Source organism: Apium graveolens, chromosome 7, assembly GCF_009905375.1.
Source record: "Apium graveolens cultivar Ventura chromosome 7, ASM990537v1, whole genome shotgun sequence".
In the NCBI taxonomy this organism is placed as follows: domain Eukaryota; kingdom Viridiplantae; phylum Streptophyta; class Magnoliopsida; order Apiales; family Apiaceae; genus Apium; species Apium graveolens.
In genome coordinates, this window is record NC_133653.1 from 254,994,366 (window position 1) to 255,002,552 (window position 8,187).

The 8,187-nt window shown below is 36.4% G+C and overlaps 1 long non-coding RNA gene across 1 annotated transcript; it reads left to right on the forward strand.

The window, feature by feature from the left end:
* The first annotated feature begins 808 nt into the window (after window positions 1-808).
* LOC141675033 (uncharacterized) lies at window positions 809-7,844 on the forward strand. Its single transcript, XR_012555861.1, has 4 exons — window positions 809-1,113; window positions 6,400-6,595; window positions 6,707-6,807; window positions 7,163-7,844. It is a non-coding gene; the product is annotated as an uncharacterized LOC141675033 (long non-coding RNA).
* Window positions 7,845-8,187: the final 343 nt, after the last annotated feature.

An 8,187-nucleotide genomic window follows, 5' to 3' on the forward strand; every position in this document is an offset into this window, starting at 1 on the left:
GTTTGCAAGTCTGAAGTTTCTCAGTCCCATTAGTAATGTTGCTAAGGCCAATAACAGTTTCTGTTATCCTTTATTTTTAATAAGCCGCCAAGACCACAACAACATTAGTGAATTACAGTAGCTTCAAAATTAAAAAACCTAATACGACGGGTTTGCCTGATGTAATGAATATTTGGAAATATGTATATCTTGATTTATCACAAAAAGAAATTAACAATGGTTAGAATTTTAAGATATTATTTTTCGGTATCTAAACTACTTATAAATCGAGGTACAAAATATAAAATAAAATAAAATATATAAATAAAAAATCAAATATTTCGACATCTCGATTATATATTATTCAACTATTCAATTTTAAACTGTGAATTGCATTAGTCGGTGTTTTTAGGGTTTTATCAAATTATTCGGTTAACAAATATACATAGTATCATATTTTCAACAATATCTCGGTTCAGTTGCCGATTTCAAATAGTATAAGGGGTTGAGCAAATCCCTAATTACGGTCTCCGGTGTTAATTGGTCCGGAGACATTAAGAATTAAGGAGGAAGACGGTTCTTACGGCATAGGTAAGTCACATGCGAAAAAAAATCATTATTCTCTTACTTTTACATACTGTAATATATCAGTTTATATGAGTTTATACCTCCAAGACACATATCTGTGCACAAGCGATTATAAGTCATCATTAACCAAAATACCCATTCTTAAATAAGATGACTAATTTTACCCATTTAAATACCCTAACAGGAGATGCGTATTGCATACTAAGCATCATCCATCCCCTTTTCCTAAACTCTCGCTTCTTTTGCAACTCCTTTTCACGTACCATCATCAAACCTCAGCCATCATCAAACCTCAGCCTTCCTTCATATAAACATATTATAACGCGAACATTCAATCTAGTAATCAAATAATCTGAAGGTGTATATAATAGTTTGAGCACAGAGAGATTTGAGTACATCCAATGTTTTATCTGTTTGTGAGCTGTAGCTGGTGAGGTATGTGGATCAAGTAAGTCGGAAATACGCATATGGCATCTGGGTGTTTGAGAAGCACGCATTCTTCACTTGGGTATTCTTCATGATACCCCATGTCTACTTGCGTATTAGGTGATTTTTTTAAACAATACCCTAATTATAAATGCGTAACAAACTATACTCCGGACACAAATGTGTATTATGTAGTACCCCAATGATGAATGTGTCTTCCATCCGGTATTTACAACCATGTCATTCAGAAATCGTTATTTTTCTATAATCCTTTCGAAAAGTCGGTACTTTTAACTATTACCCTCATGTATTTACCGGGTATGATTGATTAATTAATTTACCTGCGGTTAATATTTTATTGATATCATAAAAATATCTATTTTGTGAGTATTGATATCGTAGTGTGTTAAAAAACGGACACTTCCCTTGTGTATTCTAGGTGTTGAACAAGTAAAGTAACTCCTGGAATTCAGGAATATTCATGCATATTGTTGGTTCAGAGAATGTAGAGGAATATAAGAGGTTGCATTAAGTATGGTTCAAAGAACTCAGTAGATGTATCTATTTTAATTCATGTATGATGTTTTATATTCTCCTATTATATAAAGGAGAAGATTATATTGTTTTTAATAAGATTGAAAAGATTGAAATATACAGAATATATTAGAAGCCCAGAATACATAATTCTTCTCTTGATTCTATATTCCATTCTGCACCTTATACACAGAAATATACCTAAACCCTAGACAAATACACAACAGATTGGTACCAGAGCTATCCAAGGATGAATAATTTTCTATCTGTTCCAAAACTTACCAAAGATAATTATGCACACTGGTGTATACGCATGAAGGCTCTACTTGGCTCACAGGAGGCATGGGAAGTTGTAGAGAAAGGCTACGATGAACCAGAGAATGAAGGTGCGTTGAATCAGGCGCAGAAAAATACTCTAGCAAAGTCACGGAAGCAAGATCAACAAGCTTTGTCAATATTACACATGGGCTTAGATGAAGCCATGTTTGAAAAAGTTGCATCTGCAACAAAAGCAAAGGAGGCCTGGGAGATTCTGCAGAATAATTTCAAAGGAGTCGACAAAGTAAAAAAGGTACGATTACAAACTCTACGTGGAGAATTTGAATCATTGCAAATGAAAGAGACAGAATCTGTTCCAGATTATTTTACAAGGGTTTCCTCTGTGGTAAACCAAATGAAGAATTATGGAGAAAAAATTGAGGATTCTCGTGTCAATGAGAAGATTCTGAGATCTTTGAATACAAAGTTGCAACTTGTTGGCATCTCTATTGAGGAATCAAATGATACGGAGACCATGACCGTGGATCAACTTATGGGATCCTTGCAAGCATATTCAGAAAGGCTGGTAAAGAAGGAGGAGACGGAATCTCAAGTACTGAAAAGTAATGTTTCTGTGGAAGACAAAGATAAGGCGTTGTACACACAATATTCCAGAGGAAGAGGACGTGGCCGTGCAAATCAGAATTTTAATCAAGGTAGAGGACGTGGACACATAAGCAACAATTATGAAAAAAAGGTGCAAGCAAATCAACAATATTGGCGCGGACAAGGACGTAGTCGCGGCAGAGGTGGAAGAACAGCCCCTGGCAGAGGTAGCAGAACAAATGAATGCTATAATTGTGGCAAGTTTGGACACTTTGCCAAAGATTGCTGGTTTAAAAAGGTCGAGGAGAATGCAAATTTGGCCAAAACGGAGGAGCAACAGAAAGATGATATTCTGCTAATGGCCTACAAAGATATGATTCCAGAAGATGATGTTCTTTGGTATCTTGACAGCGGCGCCAGCAACCATATGTCTGGTCTCAAGCATCTTTTCACTAATTTAAAGGAGGTAGATTTTGGACATGTATCTTTTGGAGATGCATCAAAAATTGAAGTTAAAGGAAAGGGTGATGTGTGTTTCCCTGGAAAGGATGGCAGGAGAGGAAAAATAGAAGATGTTTTTTATGTTCCAAACATGAAAAACAATATTCTTAGCCTTGGACAATTGGTTGAAAAAGGATATTCTATTTTCATGGGAGAAAAAGCAATGTTCATGAAGGACAAAAGTGGCAGGATGATAGCACGTGTACAAATGTCTCAAAATCGGATGTTCAAATTAAATTTGAGAAATATACAACAGACATGTATGCAAATGAAGATGGAGGACAAAGCATCCTTATGGCACAGGCGATTGGGACACTTACACTATGGAGGTTTAAAGGAGATGGCAAGCAAAGGAATGGTTCATGGACTGCCAAGCATGGATCTTACAAGAAGCTTTTGTGAAGAATGTGTTCTGGGAAAACAAACAAGGAATTCTTTCCAGAAGAAGGCTATATATAGTGCTGCAAAACCTCTCGAGTTGGTGCACACTGATATTTGTGGTCCTATCACACCCCAGTCATATAGTTCTAAAAGGTACTTCATAACCTTTATTGATGACTATTCTAGAAGAACATGGGTTTATTTCTTGAATGAAAAATCCAAGGCCTTAAAAGTATTCAAGAAATTCAAAATTTTGGTGGAAAAGAAGACTGGAATGTATATCAAGGCACTGCGTTCTGATAGAGGCGGAGAATATACATCAAATGCTTTCACAGAATATTGTGAAGAGCAAGGCATTAGAAGATTCTTAACAGCTCCATATTCTCCACAGCAGAATGGTGTGGCTGAGAGGAAAAACCGGACTATTCTGGATATGGTTCGAGCGATGTTAAAAGGCAAGGGACTGCCAAAAGAACTCTGGGCAGAAGCAGTACAGTGTGCTGTTTATATTCAGAATCGCTGCCCACATTCAAACTTGGGGAATAAAACACCTCAAGAATTGTGGAGTGGAAGGAAGCCTACTGTGTCGCATCTAAAAGTCTTTGGGAGCATAGCATATTCTCATATACCAGATCAAAGAAGGACAAAGTTGGACGACAAGAGCAAGAAGTATATATTCATCGGGTATGATGAAAAAACAAAAGCTTACAGGTTTTTTGACCCAATCACAATGAAGGTGGATGTAAGTCGTGATGCATATATACAAGAAGATGATGCATGGAACTGGAGTAAAGCACCAGAAAAAGAATCACATGAAGATATTCCAATTTCAAAAATCTCACCAACAAATATTGATGCACCAGAAGAATATGAAGTGAATGATGATGAGCCCCGGAATCCTAGAATCAAAAGTTTGCAAGATTTATATCAAACAACAAGTGAGGTACACCTGGTGTGTTTGGTGGCGGATGCAGAGAATGTGAGCTTTGAAGAAGCTGTGCAAGACAAGAAGTGGAAGGCTGCTATGGATGAAGAGATCAAAGCAATTGAGAAGAACAAAACTTGGGAACTTGTGGAACCTCCAGAAGATTGTAAACCTATCGATGTTAAATGGGTTTATAAGAAGAAGGTGAATGCTCAAGGAGAAGTAGAAAGATACAAAGCGCGGTTAGTTGCAAAGGGCTACCGGCAAAAGGCTGGAATAGACTATGATGAAGTCTTCGCACCCGTGGCCAGAATGGAGACAATAAGGCTTCTAATTTCTCAAGCAGCTCAATATGGGTGGTCTATATACCAGATGGACGTAAAATCAGCTTTTTTAAATGGCAAGCTAGAAGAGGAGGTGTATGTGAACCAACCTCCTGGATATGCAAAAGAAGGAAAGGAGAGCATGGTGTTAAAATTGTATAAGGCGTTATACGGCCTAAAACAGGCGCCTCGTGCATGGAACAAACGTATTGACAACTATTTCAAGAAGAATGGATTTGTGCAATGTCCTTATGAAGCTGCTGTTTATGTCAAAGAAAGGCAAGGTAATTTATTACTTGTTGCACTTTAAGTTGATGATCTTATCTTTATGGGGAACAATGAAGACATGATAAAAGAATTTAAAAAGGAGATGACTCAAGAGTTCGAGATGACTGATTTGGGCTTGATGAGATACTTCCTTGGTATTGAAGTGAAACAAGATAAGTCAGGAATATTTATCTCTCAAGAATCATATGCCGATAGTATTTTAAAGAAATTCAGAATGGAACATAGCAATCCAGTGGCAACACCTATGGAACTTGGCACAAAGCTTTCTAAATTTGAGGGAGGAGTTTCAGTGGAGAAAAATTTATATCAAAGCTTGGTGGGAAGCTTGAGATATCTTACATGCACAAGACCTGACATTGCATATAGTGTTGGGGTAGTAAGCAGATTCATGGAGGATCCAAAACAGGAACACTGGAAGGCAATCAAAAGGATTCTGCGTTATATTCAAGGTACAAAGTCTTTGGGACTATTTTATTCTAGGGCTGCAAATTATAAATTATTGGGATATTCTGATAGTGATTGGTGTGGAGATGTGGATGATCGTAAAAGCACATCTGGTTACTTGTTTTTTATGGGAGATACAGCTTTTACATGGTATTCTAAGAAGCAGCCTATAGTTTCATTATCAACTTGTGAGGCAGAATATGTGGCAGCATCTTATTGTGTCTGTCATGCTATATGGTTGAGAAGGTTGCTCAGTGAATTAAGGTTCTCACAGCAAGGAACAACAGAAATTAGAATCGACAACAAATCTGCGATTGAGCTCGCCAAGAATCCAGTACATCACGAAAGAAGTAAACACATTGATGTTAGATTCCATTTTATTCGAGAGCATGTGAAGGAAAAAGATGTCGAGTTGCGTCATGTAGTAAGTCATGATCAGATAGCAGATGTACTTACCAAACCGCTGTCCAAACCTCTATTTGATACATACAAAAGGCTGATGGGAATGAAGGATCGAAAGGAGTTACTTTAAGGGAGGAATATGTTGAACAAGTAAAGTAACTCCTGGAATTCAGGAATATTCATGCATATTGTTGGTTCAGAGAATGTAGAGGAATATAAGAGGTTGCATTAAGTATGGTTCAAAGAACTCAGTAGATGTATCTATTTTAATTCATGTATGATGTTTTATATTCTCCTATTATATAAAGGAGAAGATTATATTGTTTTTAATAAGATTGAAAAGATTGAAATATACAGAATATATTAGAAGCCCAGAATACATAATTCTTCTCTTGATTCTATATTCCATTCTGCACCTTATACACAGAAATATACCTAAACCCTAGACAAATACACAACACTAGGAATCTGGGTTCACCCAGTTTCACATACTTCTCCAGTGATTTTCTTTAGTATACAGGTGAGGACATCCGATCTTAGCTAATTAATTCTCCTATTTTCCGCGCTGTTGATTTTTTTATGATTAAATTTGTTGGATTATTATTTATTTGACCATCTGTTACTCAACCTGGGAAAGAATTCATCATTTTCTAGCTCATTACTATCTTACAGACAATTTTGGTTAGGTTTCTTGTTAACGGCAATACTTTAATGTCACAAATTCTTTTTGTGATGTTTCTATAGAGGGGTTGCATGGTGGTAAGTTATAACTAGCTACTTTGAAAATATCGAATTTGCATGTCTGCGCTGGACTATGAACCGGAGTTAGAGACTATACTATCAAAGTTGAGAACCCTTGAGGTATTGCTGAACATGAGCAAAGGATTACTATGAAGATCACGGTGGTACCACTACCCGAGAAATTACATTATGAATGGAGGTTATTATCTCAATTGCTTCTTTCTCTCCATATGAGTATATTTTTTGCTTTATAACTAATGTTTCCTTTTGAATTTTAGAGTTCTAATCTCTTATATCTTTAATTGATTAGACTGGCTTAGATGTGGATTTCCAAGGCTTCTCTGCATGACAGATTTGGTCTGTCAATCATTGACAGAAACTTCTTTTTGAGTTGCATAAGAAGCATTTCAGGTGAGCTACCTCTTGCAATTCAAATAATTGGCATCTGAATAAAAATAATTTGGTTGAAAATAAGTGATTGGTTATAAAGCCAACATATTATGTGCAATAACAAGACCAGAATATAGACTCCACAAATCATGATTGATCGAAACCTGTGAATACGAGATTCCATAGTTCATAAAATCATAAAACAGAACATAAAACCATTCATTTTTCTTAAAAGTACCAAATACGATAATGAGATTCAAGGCTATGCCATTAACATGTTGTCTTCAGTTTAGAGAACATTAAAAGAAGGGAGCCCTTTGAGGGATTCCTTTCCTTTTGTTCCTTTTCCCTTCCTTAACTTACCGCTGACAATTAGGTGGCTGGCGAAAGCTGCATTTTCAGCATCATTTGCGGCTCCTCTTTTTTTAACTGCTAGAAATGGGGGATCTGAGCTTTTTGCCTTTCTTGAAAATGCCTTTACCTGAACAAGGTGGTTTTGTTTTTAAATGAGCAATTACATGGATATATATGGATGAGTAGAAAAATGCTTTTGAGACAAAAATTAACACTTGGTTGTGCATATTTGTATATGTGACTTACCTTGCATTTGAGACTGCAGTATCGATGAAGAGATGGGTCATTGAAGATCCTTCTACGAGAGTCACATGCATGTTCTTCATCTGCCCTGGAACCAGATTCTTTATGTGGCATAGGCTTTAAAGAGAAAACCCACAGTTTGTTGCATTTGAATGGCTGTTATCACCACCACACATAAAACCCAATGGCACGAGTAACTTCACCAGATATGTTTCGTTTTTGACAAATTATATTTACTCTAGTGCAGATCAGTTAAATGTCTTTGTATATCCAGCTACTTCACTGTACTATTTTTACCAAATGCAGCTTGAGATGCAATGTGTTGGTGCTGTATATCTAGCAAAGAATTCTTTATGAGAAAAAGGTTCCTGTGGTAGATCAAGGAATTTCTGAGGTTGTAATTGATTTGGGTGTACATTTCATGTATAAGTGTGATAAAAGAGATAACAAAAAGTTACATATGCGGTATCATATAGCGCTATTGTTCGTAGAATATTACACCTGACTTGAATGTACATAATTCGATCTTAGATATGCATAATTCGAATTGGCAGCTATTTGGTTCACTGGAGTTTGATTGTGGGAATGGTTGAGTAGGAGCAATCGAGGAAAAAGTGAGTGGAGATTATTGCAGTTACAGTGTAGGATTTACTTGTTTTCTTTATGTCAACGATATGTATTCATACATGCGACATGAGAGAAACAAGACTAGACGGAAATAACGCATTTGTAGCAAGTCCTATGTGAAGGGAGTATACTTGTGTCTTTCACATCATTTGTAGCCTTGTAGGGATAAACCTTCAT